Source organism: Acinonyx jubatus, chromosome B4 (genome assembly GCF_027475565.1).
Source record: "Acinonyx jubatus isolate Ajub_Pintada_27869175 chromosome B4, VMU_Ajub_asm_v1.0, whole genome shotgun sequence".
Taxonomy (NCBI): Eukaryota; Metazoa; Chordata; class Mammalia; order Carnivora; family Felidae; genus Acinonyx; species Acinonyx jubatus.
This window is the reverse complement of record NC_069387.1, coordinates 24,686,712-24,702,017: the sequence shown is the minus strand read 5'-3', so window position 1 is coordinate 24,702,017 and position 15,306 is coordinate 24,686,712.

Sequence of the window (15,306 nt, the reverse complement as noted above, 5' to 3'; positions counted from 1 at the left end):
GGGAGGTTCAAAAAAGAGAGGTAGACACAGAATCTGAAACAGGCTCCAAGCTCTGAGCCATGAGCGCAGAGACTGACGCGGGGCTTGAACTTATGAACCACAAGATCATGACCTGAGCTGAAGTCAGACGCTTAACTGACTGAGCCACCCAGGCGCCCCTGTATGCCTTTTCTTAATGGTGTATTTTGACAAACTGAAGTTTTTGAAGTTTTGAAATCAAATTTACCTTTTTTTTTTTTTTTTTTGGCTAGTGTTTTCTGTGTCCTCCCTAAGAAGTCATTGCCTATTCTAAGATCACAAAAAAATCCATCCATGTTTTCTTCTCAAGGCTAACAGTTTAATTTTACATTTGGGTCTATGATCCATAGATCTATATTTGTTGAGAAGTGTGGATAAAAGTTCATTATGTTCCCATAATAATTATCCATCCAGTTGTCCCAGCATCATTAGTAAAAAGACTACATTTTCAGCATAGGATTAATTTGGGACCTCTGTCAAAGAATCAGTTGACAATTTGTGTGTGGCTCTGTTTCTGTGCATTGATCTGTTTGTCTGTTCTAAAGCCAATGCCACAGTGCCTTGATTACTGAAGCTATATATTAACTCTTGAAGTCAGGTTGTATAATTTATCCAGCATTTTTCTTCTTTTCCAAATTGCTTTGGCTATTCTAGGTTCTTCCCATTTAGATACTCATTTTAGAATCACTTGTCAATTTAGCAGAAAGCCTTCTGAGTTCATGATTGGGTTATGGTGAATCTACAGATCAATTTGGGGAAAATAGGTATCTTAGCCATTTGGAGTATTCTAATCTGTGAACATGGTTTATCTCTCCATTTATTTATGTCTTCTTTAATTTCTCTCAGGAATATCTTACAGATTTAGGTAGATTTACTTCCAAATATTTTTATATTTATGGCATTGTAAATAAATTTAAATTCCTTTTCCATTTTGCTTTTACTACTACATAAAAATACAATGGATTTGGTATACCTACCTTATATGTGTAACCTCATTAGGTTCATTTATTAGTTTGTGTGGATCTTTGTAGTTTCTGTAGTAGTTTTTATCCGTGCAATTATGTAAAGGTCACAGAAAGGCCATTTTATTTCTTCCAGTCTTTATCTCTTACTTGGCTTACTGCTTAAAACATCCAGTAAAATGTGGGAAAACATTCTAAAGGCCACATCTCACTGCCTTGTTCCCAACTCTACAGGAAATGTTCAATATTTCATCATTAAATATGATGATTACCTGGAGATATTTCATAGTTATTTCTATCAGTTTGAGGAAGGTCCTTTCTAGTCCTAGTTTGCTGAGATGTTTTACCATGAATGGGTATTGAATTTTGTCAAATAATTTTTGTCCATCTATGAAGATTATCATGTCATTTTTTTATTTTAATCTGTGAAGGTGGCAATTTATGTTGAATGATGTTTTAATATTACATCATTTTGCATTCCTAAGATGACTTACATTTGGTCATGGCATATTATTATTTTCATATGTTGCTGTCTTTGTGTTGTTCATATTTTGTCAATGACATTTGTTCCTATGATCATGAGGGATATCGGTCTACAATTCCCTTTTCTTGTAATGTCTTCCTCAGGTTTTGATATAAGGGTTATGCTGCCTTCAGGAAATGAGCTGGAAAATATTCCTCTTCTATTTTCTGAAATATATGACATATGGTTGATACAATTTCTTACTTAAATGTTTGGTAGAATTCACCAGTGAAATCATCTGGGCACAGAGTTTTCCTAGAAATGTTTCCTATTTAAAATTTACTTTTTTGGGGGTGGCTGGCTGGCTTAGTCAGTTGAGTGTCCAACTTCGGCTCAGGTCATGATCTCTCAGTTCGTGAGCTCGAGCCCTGCATGGGCTTGCTGCTGTCAGCATGGAGTCTCCTTTGGATCTTCTATCCCTGTCTCTCTCTGTCCCTCCCCCACTCCTACTCACTCCCTCTCTCTCAAAAATAAAACATTTTAAAAAGTTAAAAAAAAAAAAAGATTCTTAGTTTAATCATCCAGTCAGCGTCTTTTCTAGGTTTCACAATACCCCATGGAACAGTGCCTCTCAACTTTTTGCCGCCACAGAGCAGGGATTTTCTTTTCACCAGTCTCCAGTAATATTCTTCTCACTTACCTTATGGCCTCTGTGGCAACCTCCTTGAGGGCCACAGGGTTGTTAATAGCAATTCCAAGGCCTTTTGCCTTTCACTAGAAGTCTCCTTAACACGTTCTACCTTATGAGGCGCCTGGGTGGCTCAGTCAGTTAAGTGTCCAACTCTTGATTTCAGCTCAGGTCATGATCTTCTGGTTTGTGGGTTAAAGCCCCACATTGGGCTCTGTGGTGACAGTGCAGAACCTGCTTGGGATTCTCTCTCCCTCCCTCTCTCTCTCTGTCCCTCCCCTGCTCACTTTCTCTCTCAAAACAAATAAACTTAAAAAAAAATTTTTGTAATATTAATGAAAGGTTTTTTTTAAAAAGATGTTCTAGTTTTTCCCTACTTGCTCAGTCCCAAAGTTACCTCTACATTTTTGGGGTTCTGTTATACTAGCAGTACCAATGTCTATACTAGTCCTCTATTATCCCCTAACAAATTACCCCCAAACTTAGTGGCATAAAATATAATCACATTTATTGTCTTTCATATTTTCTGTGGTTAAGGAATTGGGGAATGGCTTTGATTAGATGTACTATGTTGCAGTTCTCATGAGATTTAGTCAGAGGTCATCTGGGGACACGTATATCTGAAGGCTTGACTGGAAATTCAAGGTGGCTAACTCTTGTGGCTGGCAAGTTGGGCTGCCTATTTGGGAGAGGCCTCAGTTCCTCTACATGTGGGCCTCATCACAGGGCTGCTTGTGATGTAGCAGCTGGCTTCTCCCAGAACAAGTGATCCAATTATCCTAGCCTAGAATGTCACACAAGAGCACCTCTAATGCACCCTACTGGTCATAACAACTAATTCTAACTCAATGTGCAAGGAGACTAAAGAGTATGAATATCAGGAGGTGATGATACTTGAGAGCCATCATCGATTCTGGCTACTATTTACTATTTGTTGATTTTTACCATAGCTATGGGTCATATTTTACTTCTTTGCATGCCTAGTAATTTTTTATTGGATGCCGGACCTTGGGAGAGTATATTTGTTGAGTACTAGGTTTTTTGGCTTCCTTTAAATAGTACTGGACTTTGATCTGACAGGAAGTAATTTATATACCAGGTTGATCCTTTCAAGACTTGTTTTTAAGCCTTGTTATGGCAAGTCTAGAGTAGTCTTTAGTCTAGGGATAATTTTGCCATAGTATTAGGCAAAACTCTCTGGAATTCCTACTGAAAGCCCCAAGGGGTCAATGGGGACTCTGCAGTCTGGCTGGTGAAAACTTAAACATCCCCCAGCTCTGAATGAGCTCTGGCAACTTTTTGGCATATATTTCTCTAATTCTGTTTTGCTCATGGAGTTTTATCCCATGCATGTGTGATTAAGTATTTAATAAAGGACTCCAGACAGGCTTTGCCTGACTGCATGGAAGTTCCTCCTCCGAATCTATGACTGAGTATTTAAAGACAAACTGAAGGGAGCCCTGTGCACATTTCTGAAGCACTTTATTTCCATAGTTTCCTCCTCTCTGGCACTCAGCTTCACATCTTCCGGCCACCTCATTAATTCGGCTTGGTCTCCTCAGCTTAGAGAAAATGCTGTGCTTTTCCCAGTTTCTCCTTCCTGAGCTGCAGTCTGGGAAATGTCCCCAAGAAGAAGGTCAGAATGGTTCTATGGTTCACCTCATAGTTCTTTTTTTCCAGAGATCACAGTTCTCCACTATTTGTTGTCCAGTTTCTGAAAATAGTGGCTCAACACATTTTGTCCCATCCTTTAGAATAAGAAGACCATCTTTCTCTCAATTATCTCATTGGAGCTGGAAATAGAAGCCTCCTATTCTTTTTCCTATTTATGTCATTCATTTTGCTATCTAAGTTTCCAGTTTGGGCTCACTCTAGTTCGTCTCCTTGAAGTAAGCTTTGAGGTAATTTGGGACTTCAGCATATCTGGGAAATCCCTTTTCTCTCTCTTCATAAATTAATAGCAATGTAATATTTAAAAAAAGATCTTATAATCCCCTTGATTGGCTCTTACACCTTCTAAAATAATAACAGAAAGACTCTGCTTTAACAATAGGTTTCCAAGGAAATTGCAAGAGAGACTGATGTATATACTATGCCAATTGCCTGGCAAGTTCAGAAAAGTTCTTCCATACAACATTTTTGTCTTCAAATTTCAAAGAATAAGTTACCACTGTAAATAATATCCTTTTATGCTGCAAATCTGCAAAATAGTATGACTCTCACCCTCTATTCTTGCCTCCCCCACCCTACTTTTTCCTTTTCTTTTTGGAGAAAGATCTTGGGGGTGATATAGGTATAACTTTGTTAGTTAGTGTTCGTCAAAGTTCATGGTCATACCGTCTAAAGTTAAAGAATTTGTCCACCATATAAAAAACTACAGGGGCACTTGACTGGCACTTTACTTTACCATGCTTGGTAAAGCATATGATTAGTTGATTCAGATTGTGAGTTCAAGTCCCACATTGGGTGCAGAGGTTACTTAAAAATTAAAAAAAAAAATAGGGGCGCCTGAGTGGCTCAGTTGGTTGAGCGTTCGACTTTAGCTTAGGTCATGATTTCACAATTCATGGGTTTGAGCCCCTCATTGAGCTCTGTGCTGACAGTTCAGAGCCTGGAGCCTGCTTCAGATTCTGTGTATCTCTCTCTCTTTGTTCCTCTGCCACTCATGCTGTCTCTCTCTCTCTCTCTCTCTCTCTCTCAAAAGCACATAAACATTTAAAAAATTAAAAAAAAATTTTTAAGTATCAGCTGAGAGTATCTAAAAAGAGAGAGAATAAATCACAACACAACTATACTTACAATGAAGAACATATAAGCATTTATAATTATTTTGATTTGATATTCAATTCATAACTGATATCTGTTATTGTTTTATATATGTGTGTGTGTGTGTGTATATATATATATATATATATATATATATATATATATATACATACATACTTTGAAAATACCATGCAATAAAAGACTTATTATCTGATGCTGTGCAGAGCTGATATTCCTGGCAATTGTAGGTTTAAAATGATTTTACTGTTTTTCTAATATCAATAGAGAATCTCAGCATTCTTTTCCTCTTTTGCATAAATAATTGAAAAGAATATATGATGTTCTATGAAAATAAAAAGGCTTTAAGAATTCTAAAGTTCAAGATTTTCTCGAGGGCATCTGACCTGAATCACACACTGGAATTACTGTAGGTCTCATCATCTTCACACTTCCTGGATGATGCCTTGAGACACAATCCTTCGGCCCAGAATTTCTTCAAGAGGCAGGGCACGGATTGGCAAAAGGAGTCAGAATCCAGGAAGAGCCATTAATACCACATTTCTTGTTAGCCATTTTGGTCCTGATAGGAAGAACAGTCTCACAGATCACCTTACGAAAAGAGGGAGGGTAGAAAAGAGGTAGATGTTAACACTTCTTTCTTTTTGACAACAGTAATAATAAGCCTCCATTCTGGTGTTAAAAGTGTGCCATCAGTTCTCTCACTTCACAAGTACTTTTTGAGCATTTGCATTGTGGCACACACTCCTCTGGGCACAGACTGTAAAGCAAGGTACGAAATAAACAGAAGTCGCTAGCCCCATGGAATTTACATACTAGTGGCTGAGGAAGAAAACATACAAGACAGTAAGTTAGGAGGTGATCATCATCATGGAGAAACCTCACAGCAATTACCATGAAGTCCAGCAAAATAATGTGATACCTTATCACTAGATAAGAATTTGTATGTACTTGCACCCACAAGTTAGTGTCCATGCATGTATACACATGTGTTGGTGGGCGGGGCAGGAAATTGCCACAGTGGTACATAACCAAACTAGGCTGATTCTTATAAGTGTATTAACATACATTAACCTGGAAAGTAAATTTAGGTAAAGGAAGTGCAGTACTCCTACATAGTATCAATCATGATTATTGTTTTATTCCTTTTTCTAAGATGGCTTGGGATCAGCGTCAACTTTCTGGATATCAACAAGGAAATTGATTTTGAATTATAAAGTATGTACTTTATTTTAGCAGAATTTATTAGATTTAAAGAGTTCACTCTAAGGTTTTTAGTAAGTAGAAAAACAATCAAATAGAACTGACATTCCAGGGGGACTCCATAATAAAAAGCCCACACCTCATTATCTTGCCATAACAAAATTCTTCACTCACTGGACACTCCAGCCAAGCCCTCAAGATCTTCAACACACTCTGGTATGTAGAATACTCTTGTAAATGCAGGAATTGTTACATTTGTTTTATGGACGACTACCTTTTTGAAAGTAGAAGAGAAAAGGGAATTCCATAATGTGACACAACAAAATCCAACCAAAGGTACATTTTTCTCAAGTCCAGTGCAATATCTGTCCCCTAAACTTTTGTGGCAAATCAGCATGTCAGACACAACAAAGCATGTGGAGGTAGACTGACTTCAGAGATATACAAAATCCAGTATCTAGCAAGACAGAAATATAGCGAAAAAGCACTGAAGTATGCTTTCAGGCAAAATAGGAGATTATGTTTTGTACAGACATGTCAAATCTCCAGGGCCTTTCTTAAGGGATTCAGAATGGTACGATTTTTTTTCATCCTCTGTTCTAATGTTGGTCCAACAAAATAAAACACACACTTAAAATTTCAGGTCGGCGGAGCCCATATGACGGTCAGTTCATTCAAATAATAACTGTCATTAAGAAAATGATGAGGAAAATCATTAAGGTCATGATGTTAAAAGATCTTGAAAAAAATTAATAAAATGAAATAAATAAGTTTTTTCTTCCTCCAAAATAAAAACTATATTCCAGGTGTTAAACTGCTATGGAAATCATAAAAGAAATGTTAATAGGAAAAACACACAACTCATCAATAAAAACCTAAAGCCAACAAAATCTTGAGCCAAGAATCAATTGCAAGCCATGATAGAGCTATTGAGGTTTTTTTTAGGTCATTTATTGAAGAAACAGATATTTGGCATAGAGCTGGTCGAGCCTAAAACACCCTTAGTAGGTATGCGTAGTTTTTGAATAGATGTTACCAAGAGAGGTAGCAGCCATTACTTTCTCTCTCTCTCTCTGTCTTTCAGTCACACACACACACACACACACACACACACACACACACACAGATTGCAAGCCAGATTCCCAAATATATTAATCCTTTAAGGTTTTACTTTGCATTTTTCTCTTTGTATTGAGCTATTTTCCCCACGATTATTTTCTCAATAGGTAATCTCTGAGCTAGACAACTAATGAAATCATACAAATATACACCTACATAGACAAACACAGACTTTTTTCTCAGTTTTTGTCTTCTGCACATACTGCTTATATCTCTAAAGCAGTCTTTTACAATGTTATTTATATAACAGGCCACCAGTTATCGTTCCCTCTAAAAGCGCACCTGTATCTTTCATCAACTCTAATGGAAATTCTGTGAGCACACTACTGCTTCTGGGTTCAAGAGTCAAAGAGGGGACAAGGTTTTATGAATTTTTCAGACTGCTGACCAAGAAATATAGTTCATTTCCTCCGTTATCAATACTATTTCAAATGAAGGTCATAATATTTCTGGAACGGAAATTTGGTACCTTTAAAAATAAACAACAACTTCCTTTTATTTCAATACTCTCTCTGGTGCTTAAAAGGAAATACATTATTGATGCCTTTTGCCAACAATTTGTTAGTAATAAAATGAATAAAAAGCTGGTGCGTCACCCAATTCCTTCACCAGTAATGAATAAATCTAATGTATAATTTCAATACCCTTTGTAATAACATTTACAGATTTTCCACACAACTGATGGCTTCTCTCATCCTCACACAGACAAATATGTGCAAGACAGGCCACTGTCCCCACAGCTCTTTCTTATTTTCTTGCTGAAACGTGGTGAAATGCAGACAGTTTCAGGTGACTTCAGGAATGTTGAGAAATACTTTGTCCGTTCCCTGAGAAAATTCTCATACGAATTCTGCTTCCAGTTGATTCACTTCTGTAATAGCGTTTTGAGACCAAAAACTTTTCAGCAGATTGTTTTTCTGGGGTAAATCTCTCCTTATCACATGCTGTGTTTTCCTCACTTTGTCCTCATTGCCATTCATTAGAAGGAATAGGTGATTTTGAAAGTCTCTAATCAACAATGGCTACTTGCCTCAGTTTGGGCAAGCCATCCTCATCTGACCAAAGGAAGAATCTTCAAATCACTGATGGTTGGCAGCATAAAAGCATGCGTATGTAAGGTCCAAGCTCAACTTAGGATATGTTGTACTGTATATTACTTTACATTCATTCTGGGATCTGTTGTGCTGGGAAAGCAGTTGCCTTTCTACTCTTACAAATGAAGTTTAGAGATCCTAGATTTGCATGTACCTGTTCAGAAATGCAAAGATGATAGCCCTGTCTGTGCCTTTTGAAAAGAGCAGAGGTAGTCATCCTACATAAGGGTGATCGTAAGGGCTTTCCTCCCTTTATCACCCCCTCTCCTGGCCATTTGCAGCCATGGATCTCAACAGACCAATGCCACTGTAGACAGAGACAGTGCCCATCACTAAGAGAAGAAATTGTTTTATCTACTGTGACACCTCGTTTTATTTCCTAAAGATCACAGACCAGCTCTGCTTTGGGCCTGACTCTGCAACAAATCCCCAAAGCAAAATGGCAAAACCCAAAGTGTAGGATCATGCTATGTCTATTCACAATTATAAGACACAGATCTTGACATACTTGTGTCAAGGTACGAGTCTCCCCAAGTCAGGGTTATTTATTTCAACCTATAGATGTGACATCTTGTGGTTTTTTAAATGCCAATGGACATAGCCTTTTAAATACAAATTATTATACTGAAAGTAATATCGTGAAGAAGTGAGGAATCACGTGAATAACAAAGTTTCTAAGGCAGGAGCCTGACCTCTAAGGTACAATTTGAGCCTAATTTAGACTTAGAAACCCACAGACCTGAGTTTGAGAAACACTGCATTTAAAATGCAAAGTTGTCCTTTAGATGACCATTTAGCACAAAGTTGGTCATGAAGACAAAAGAAAATGCTGGCACTGAAATTGGAGAGGGCAGTGGAGTAGAGGGTTGTGTCTGGTCTTTCTTTTCTCCTCTCCTCTGCTCCTCCCCCACCCCTGTCCTGCTGCTGGCTCCAAGAAGGGGCAAAATCACATTGTCAGCTTTCCCTTGGATCTCATTGGTGGGGTGTTTGTATCCCCCCAATGCAGATACTCTTCCAGCTGGCTTCTTTTAAAATCCCTTTTGTGGTTCACTCCACACAAACTCCTACTGAGGTCCCCTGCCCTCCAGGGAGGGACCTGTCTAGCACACTTAAGCATAGCTCCTCTGTTCAATAGCCACTGATCCATGAAATCGCATATCCTTCCTTCCCAAATGGTATGTTTTTCTGCTGCCCTTCCTCTTTACCGTTTTAACAGATAACTCCTGGCAAAGTCCTGCCTTTAGAATTCTTTTTTCTTCTGCTATAGAAATTCTTAAGACAAAAGTCATGCGCTGGTCTCTCCACCAAGAGAAGAAGAGGCCGCTCACATACTCATATACACTCATATGTAGGTATTCCCAAGGCATGTCAAAGAAGACTTGAGAAATCTTTATGCTCTTTAGACTGTTGGAAATGACAGTCACTGAACTTTGTGGATGCAGTAAAGATTCAATCACCTACTGTTCTCAGCTGAAATTCTGTGAGAACAGGAAAAGCCCCACTCCTATTTTGTTTTACGTGTCTGTAAGTGATTATTAAACAAAAACAAGACCTGGATTCTCCATGCATAAAGCATTCACTGATATAGAGGAAAAACCATTGGACAAGCAAGAAAATCACAACTCACATACTGTCTCCATTTCTTTCCAGCTGTGCACCTGGATAAAGGAGCTTTACCTCGGTACACTTCCAGTTACTTTGCTATAAAATGAAAACCATACATACACATACACCTAGAATATCTGGAACAGAACATCCAGACTTTTTAGAACAATTCCTCCCTTATCATTAAATCCAGTGCTAAGAATTATAACATTTTCTGAGAAAGTAATCACTAAATGATCACCTCCTTAAATGCAGGGACCCTGTCTCATTTACATTTCTATAACAAGTGCTCAAATGTTAATCAAATGGATATATTTTTGAATAAACTCAAAATGGAAGAAATCTTTAAGATGGCAAGGATGTGAGTGACACCCAAATAGGTCTATGTCCTAATCCCCAGAACTTGCCCATATGTTTGTTATGTTATGTACAAAAAGGGAATTAAGGTGGCAGATGGAATTAAGATTGCTAATCAGATGACCTTAAAATGGGGACAGTAACCTGGATTATCCAAGTGGGCCCAATGTAACTTCCAAGTTCTCTTTTTTTCCTTCATTTTTTTTCTAAAGTTTGTTTCTTTATTTTGAGAGAGAGGGAGGGAGAGAGTGCACACACAACTAGCAAGCATGCTGTGGGGGAGGGGGTTAGGGGAAGGGAGGGACAGAGAGAGAGGCAGAGAGAGAATTCCAAGCAAGCTCTGCACTGCCAGCGCAGAGCCCAATGTGGGTCTCGACCCCTCAAACCGTGAGATCCTGACCTGAGCCACAATCAAGAGTCAGATGCTTAACCAAATGAACCACCTCCCCACCAATGTCATCTCCAAGTTCTTAAAAGTGGAGAGACCATGACAGGCTGGGACATGTTTCAGCATTTGGCATTCCACAATTTTTCTTTCATCTGTAAGTGAAATTGATGAAAATGGTTGATTTTCACTTTTATTCCTGAAGCCCGGCACTATTAGATTCTGTTCCATGATGGGGACAGTTTTTACATATATGCACGCAGCAGTAGAAGGAAACTGAAGCGCAAGCTGCTTTACCAAGTTCTTGGCTTCACATATACAAACATGTGATCGTATGTGTGTGTGTGTCCAGCAAAATGTGTGTCTACCCAGTCAACCTGTGAGGAGGACTAGCCTGTGGCCCCGTGTTTCTATCTTTCCTGTCTGCCATACTTGACATGCCTCTTGTCCACAGACTAGTTCTCATGTCACAAGCTGGCTGCAGCCTTCTCAGGAACACATTCAGACACAACTGCATTGAGAAGGAAAGCGACTGCTTATCCGTGTGCCTCTTGTAACGAGTGAAGAGCCTTTTCCCCAAGAACCGAAGACTTCTCACATCTCACTGGGCACAAATGCAGTGGCATGCCCACATCCGATTCAATAACTGACCAGCAAAATTGGATCGCAACAACTGGCTTAGATCAATTAGAATTTATTCCCCGGGACGTGGATAGCATGATCTTTCTCAAGTCACATGAGTTAGGACCACACACTGCAATGCAAGGGCTCTACATCAAGAGAAAAGGTAGGAATGGCTTTTAGGTAGGCAAACAAGATTCTTTTTTTCTGGTAACACTCCTTGAAACTTCATCATGCTTCCCAATGTGTAGGGAAGAAAACCAACTGCTCGTATCCATAGCCGATCTTAGATCATGTTAACTATCCCATAATGGTAGCCCATCCCAGGAATAGTGTGAGACTTCATCTGAAAGTGTCTAAATTAACTTATTCCATTTAGTCTGTTTTTTTCTTTGGCTATACAGGAAAGAAAGTGGAAGCAACAATCGATACTTGAGAAATTGGGCTATTATATCCACGAACTCCTCTAAAAGAACATTCACAGTAGCCAGCCACACTCCCTTTCGTGTTTGCCCATCAAAATTTCTGCTGGTCACTTCATAATGACACTCAAGACAGCCCAAACTGAACAATAATGACACGCAGCTTTCTTTTAGATAGAAAAAATATGTTGTAAAGTAATATAAGCCATCTTTCATCTAATAAATACTGAGCTCCTTTTATATTCTCTTGTTTGGGACTACAGTAATAATAATTGGCAAAAAACAGACCTAAAGCACGACCTCGTGGAGCTGGAGTCCAGTAGGGAAGACAGGCATTACTGGCTAACAACAGTAATAAAAACAAACATCAAATTGTCAGTGATAAAGACCAAGAAAGAGAGATGCAGTGAGGTCCAGGAAGGCAGACTCAAGGAGGTGAAGCTTAAGCCTGTACTGTGGGTAGAGAGAAGCCACCTTGGTAAGCAGTGTTGGGGTAGAAGAGTGACCCAGAAAGAAGGAACAGCATGTGAGAAGGCTCTGTGGCAAGAGAGACACTGGCTAGAGAGGTTGTGCAGGGGAATTTCTGAAATGTCTTATCTAAGGAGTGGTATTGGATTTATATTTGAAAGGGTTATTCTGCCAGGGTGAAGGTCAGATGGCATGCAAGAAGGCCACTTTTAAGGCCAAGGTAATACACCACATAAAAAAAATGGTACTCCCTCAGATTAGGGTAGAAACTGACAGAAGAATTCAAAAGATTTTCAGGAGGTAAAAATTTCAGAATTCAGTGATACCTAGGATGAGAGATAAGCTAGCACGTTCAATGATCGGTGGTACCAGTCAGTGAAAAGGGAACGTACAAATAGGACTTGGGGCAGTCAGGGGGAACATCCAAAATACATAAAGATCTCATATAACTCAATAATAAAACAAAACAAGAAATAGTCTGATTTTAAAATTAACAGAGGCACTGAATAGACATTTTTCCAAAGAAGACATACAGATGACCAACAGGTACATGAAAAGAAGTTCAACACCACTTATCACTAGGGAAATGCAAGTTAAAGCCACAGTGAGAAACCTATCATCTCACATCTGTTAGAATGGCTATGAACAAGAAGACGAGAGACAACAAATGTTAGGGAGGATGTGGAGAAAAGGGAACCCCTGGGTACTGTTGGTGGGAATGTACATTGGTGCAGTTGCTGTGGAAAACAGTATGCACTTGTCATTCCGCATTAAAATAAAATTGAAAATTAAAAATAGAACTACCATATGACCCAGTAATTCCACTTCTGGGTATTTATCTGAAGAAAACAAGAACAGTAATTTGAAAAGATAGATGCACCCCCTTATTTATTGAAGCATTATTTATAATAGCTGAGATATGCAAACAACCTAAGTATCCATTAATGGATGAGTGGATGAAGAAAATGTGGTGTAAGTATAAAATGGAAAATTATTCAGCCGTAAAAAGGAACAAACCTTTCCCTCTGCCATGACGGATGAGACTTGAGGGCACTATGCTAAGTGAAATAAGTCAGAGAAAGACAAATACTGCATGATCTCACTTATATGTGAAATCTAAAAACTGGTGACTTCAGCGACAAGTGTTGAGAATACTTCTATTGAGGCAGAGGCTAAATGGGAATGGATTGGGCAGTACGTGGAAGGTGATAAAATGGATGCTGTGACTTCAAATCATCTCTGAAGGAGTTTGAGTGTGGAGGAGAGAGATACAGAAGGATAGCTGGAACGGTGTATGAGAACCAAATATAGTTATTTTAATGAGGGAGTCTTTAACATATTTAAAATGCTACCAGGAGGATTCCGTGAGTAGAGACTGAAGTTACCAGATAGAGAAGGAGTTATTAATACCATAAAGAACTGGAGAAAAGAACAGGAAGATGGAATCCAAAATACGAGTGGAGGGATTGGCCACTGACAAGAGAGAGATCGAAGCTTGGAATGGTAAAAGGAGAGGCTGGTGCACTGGGAGGAACAGAGCGTGAGGAACCTGTCAAAGCCATTGAGGTTCAAAGTGCTGGAAAGTGATGACCCATGTGATCTGGAATAATGGGCGGTTGTGGTCAGAGGGTAAAATGCTGTCACTTCTGACTCTGGAGGTGAGGTTAATGGAATACGCTCTATCTCATTTCCTTAAGACCCATAAGGGGATTTACAGGCTAAAAAATTATGTTTAAAAGCCAGGCTTCTTCTGCTTTTTGGTTCATAACCACTCAATCAGAACCTTTTTTTCCACTGTTTTGCTGTCAAAGTAAATGTTAAATATTCTGAGGATGCTGTCCAAAATAGCGTAGAAAATGTCAGTGTGAGACTTGCAATAAACCAGATTCGATTCTCTCAGAACTAAAGCGATCTAGTTTTCATAGTAGGTGGAAAAATGTATTATTAGTCTGTTTCCAAGATTTCCACAAGAAAAGCACAGTCACTATGTTAATATAGTGGGTTGAGCTTTTACAAAATAGACTTGGAAAGCCTAAAATATATGAGTATATAATTAATCTTTGTATTATGCTGTTGAGCTCTACAGAAGCTTCCAACACCTGGCACCAGGAATCTTTTCCCCAGAAGAACTCTCCTCTTCACGTATTCATTTCCAGATTTGGTGAGAGCCATCCTCCCAGGCACTCACTACAGAACACTCATTATACTTTGTGAGATGGAACTTAATGAAAGTCAACACTAGTAGCTATATCTCTAGAGCTTTTGTTATCAGCATAATCATGTGACCACACGTCAGTCCAAGGCAGCATCCCCAGGCCCCACTTTGAGCACAAAGATTTTAGACTGAAGATTTCTGTTGAATGCCTCCATTCCAGGCTTCCTAAGAAAGTACCATATACAGTGGGTCAAAGGAAATCCAGTCACATTTGGTGACTGGGTGGAAGAGGTACGGAGGGAGAGACAGAGAAAGGGAGAAGGAGAGGGAGAGCTATCGATTTTAGGTTAGGAGGCTCTGAGTCCACAAATTTTTCTGAATTCAACGTGCCCACCATTAGGCTCACCCATAGAGGTAAACGGCTAAAAGGAACAAGAAATCCTGGAGAGTAACAACAGGTCACATATGTAATTCTCTCCATGAGACTTTCCTCCTAAGATGAAGATCTCCAGACTTAGATCTAGTCCTCAACCATAATTACAAGCTGTGCATTTTCACTGCATTTAGTAATGTAGTTCCTACTGCATTGGGAACATTGGCCTGAGGCCATGCTGTAGTCTTGATACTTTCCTAGGAAGATCTAGTGGACACAGGTTACATTTAAAATCTGCCCATAAATCTTTTCTTTTGGTAATTGCACCTTATATGGTCCATATAATTCTTACGCAGCTGCCAGTCAAGTGGGCACATAACCCAGATCAATCAATGAGGGTCCTTTATAGGAATACCAGGAGAGAGACTAATGGCTTCTGGTTTGAGGGCTGTGTATATCATGAAAATCTAGTGCTGCTGGGGCAAGCTTTCCTGGAACATGGACAGATGTGGAGGAGGATGAGGACAATACAAAGAAAAACAGAGCCAACAGTGGAGCATCTATATGTAACTGAAGTCATTCAAGTCCT